At 35.5% G+C, this 3,314-nt stretch overlaps 1 non-coding gene across 1 annotated transcript; it reads right to left on the bottom strand.

Moving 5' to 3' along the window:
• Window positions 1-941: 941 nt before the first annotated feature.
• Window positions 942-1,025, bottom strand: TRNAY-GUA (transfer RNA tyrosine (anticodon GUA)). Its single transcript is given in 2 exon segments — window positions 942-977; window positions 989-1,025. It is a non-coding gene; the product is annotated as a tRNA-Tyr (tRNA).
• Window positions 1,026-3,314: the final 2,289 nt, after the last annotated feature.

Here is a 3,314-nt window from a genome sequence, read left to right as displayed (position 1 = left end):
AAATAACATAATTTTTTATAATATATACTTAACTATATGATATATATATATACTATTAAAATATGGTCACGGCGAGACGAGCCGTTTATCATTATGATAGGTGTCAAGTGGAAGTGCAGTAATGTATGCAGCTGAGGCATCCTAACAGACCGAGAGATTTGAACCTTGTTCTTACGTAACCTGATCAATTCGATCAGGCACTCGCCATCTATTTTCATTATTCAAACTAAAATTTAAAATTATATTTATATCTAGACTGATATCCGATATCCGTATCTAATTTTCTAATATGAATTCATATGAATAATATCAGATATCCGTATCTAATTTTCTAATATGAATTCATATGGATAATATCCGATCCATTTGCACACTATAATGATTTCACATTGCAAATGTTGAACTTTAAAAATTAAACGTCATTTGATCTTCGGTGATCATCCGATTACTTGTTGAGTGAAGCCCGTAGGCGATTAAATAGGCACTTTTAAGTTCAACCTGTTGCCACTTGCCACTTGCCACCAGTCGGTTTCACTTTCTGATAAAATCTTAAAGATGGAAAATAACTTTTTAAATTTTTCTGTCTGTTTCGCAATTACAATCTTCATCATTTATACAAATACCCAAGCACCCTTTCCTAAGCTGGTCACCGTATATATCTTTCCCTAATCATTCTATCAAATATTCTCAACCTAAATTACTTTTCTATACAGCTCACAACAGATCTGTCACAAGAATTCTATCAAATATTCTCAATATTGTATACCATAAATTTAGATTCTCTACATTTTCACCATAACAAAAGCAAAAGAGAATATTTTGGAAAAAGAACAAGTTTCACCATAACAAAAACAAAAGCAGAATCTTTTGGAAAAAAAACAACTTTCACCATAACAAAAAACAAAAGCAGAATAATCTTTTAGAAAAAGAACAAAATTATATCCGACCTGCCGGATTCGAACCAGCGACCTAAGGATATCTGCTACAACTACAGTCCTCCGCTCTACCAACTGAGCTAAGGTCGGTTACTATAATAAATAACAAAAACATTAAAGATCTAATATAATACTGTTTGTTTAGTAGCAGAAAATAAAATATGAAAAAATAATTAGTTGTCAGTCCAAAGTTGGGAACATGAAAGGTAACAGATAACAAAAACAATATTCTTTCTTCTATGAACTCGTCTTGATTCACTATAACAAAGTAGACACTTTTTGCGAGGGAAAAAACACTTTTACAACAGTCGTCCGTTGCAAAAAGAAAAAACTGAATAATGAGAGTAGTTCATCGCAAAAAGTTACTTTTTTATTCTCGCAAAAAGTGTCTCATTCTTGTTGTGATTCTATATTATATGCTTAATAGAACCTGGTGATATTACAATGCTTGTTCTTAATTTTGAAGTCCATTTATGTAGGTGAGGTTCCCCTGAAAAATAAATTGGTAATCTCCATATTCAATAAAATAATGCATGGTCATCACTATATCTGATGAATGCATCATTAATTAAAGTAGCTAATGCGAAAATGAACAAGGTCAAGGCACATCAAGCATCTTAATTTGGTCTCTAATTAGAGAATTTGGAACTTCCCCACAGTGAGTTGGAATGCCAAAGCCAACTGGGGTGGCAACGAATCAAACCGAATGGAACTTATTCTACTTTGAGTTTGAGTTTGAATAAGATTTGAATCGAACTAGGTTTGATTTGTTTCGAATCGAACTAATTTCGAATCAAATTAAGATCGAGATTCGGACCTCATTTTGAGACCAACCCGGGATGAACATGCAAAGTGTACGATTAAAGCCCATAATAATAAAAGCCCAGAATAGGCCGACATAAATGGACTGTGATAATATTATGATGAGTTAAAGCTTTGAAGTCGCTCTACTGGCGACATGACCATCCACGATGTCGGTTATAGCATAACCGTCCACGACGTCGGTTATGGCATAACCGCCCACGACGTCGGTTATGGCATAACCGCCTACGATGTCGGTTATTACATGACCACACTGGTTACCATATAACTATTGATAAGGGTGGTTATAACGTGACCATTATCACACGATTTCATAACTGACCATAACCTGGCATACGCGCAAGGCGGTTTAAGGGTTAGAGGTCAGACTATATAAAGCCCTTCCTTTGACAGGACAAGGACGAACACCAAGCAATACACGCTTACACTCTCACACATCTCGGAAATAACACAGGTGAGAGTTCTACATTTCCGAGATCTTCCCAAGTTTCTTAAGTCCTCTTCCGACTTTGGAAATCTGAGATCACTTCTCGATCTCGCAAAATCACCTTTCTCGGCCAGCAATTTCTAGCAGGATAAGCCCAACATAAGCCTTTTTAGCATACAACCTGCAATCCCGAGATAGCCTGTATCAGGCCAGTTCAAGATTTTCTTAACTTTTACGCTCCTAGATTGATTAAAATCACGACATGAATCTAGTAAAATGAAACTTATTATATTGTTAATTTGTTACGTTGTTGAAACATTTTTCTATTATAAGTTACCATTATATTAATAATTTTGAGTTGTGATATAAGTTTAGTTCCTGTATTATTAAAGATTAATAGTTGAATCCATTAGTTATATTATTTGAGATTTGAATCTAAATAATTTGGGAATTAATTTCAAACGAATTATATCCAATTTGAATTTGATTTGAATAAGATTCGAACTGAACTAATTTAATTCGTTTCAGAAATTAAATAGAAATAAACTCAAATCAAGCTCAATTTTTTTTCTTATCTAGGAAAGGCCGGTTGATCCCGTCTAGACACGTATGATGTATCCACCCAGCAAAACTCCCAAAATCTATCTTCACCTTCTTTTCTTACTTATTAGTTACACATCCTTTTCTTCTATTCTACATTTCGGCAAATTCTGAAATGGACCAAAAAAATTTTGGACCGTCCATCTAGTCATGATTGAACGGTTCAGATATTTTATAAGGACCAAAACTCTTCGTTAAAATTTAACGGAAATTTTTTTCGAAAGGGTAAAATAGGTATTTAGATGTTCTCCGTTAACCCTTTCTTCCAACCATCCCCTGTGAGACGCAACCAGTCAGTGAAGTTACCACTCCGCCTCTCGTTGCTCTCGCCTCCCCACCGTGCGACGCTAGCGATTGCTCGTTGCCTCAAGCATCGTGAAATCGGTGAGATTCAGCAGGAGTTTATTTGGTAAAGGCGGGGCCAATTTATGTCCAGCGACAACCCTTCATCCTCCTTTTCTATGTTCCGCCGAGCTTCAAATCCAGCCGGTGCGGTTGTTCACGCAAGGAACCAGGTACTCTCTTCTTAT

This window comes from Carex rostrata, chromosome 1 (assembly GCF_964058835.1).
Source record: "Carex rostrata chromosome 1, lpCarRost1.2, whole genome shotgun sequence".
NCBI lineage: Eukaryota > Viridiplantae > Streptophyta > Magnoliopsida > Poales > Cyperaceae > Carex > Carex rostrata.
This window is presented reverse-complemented; position numbering and strand designations above follow the sequence as displayed.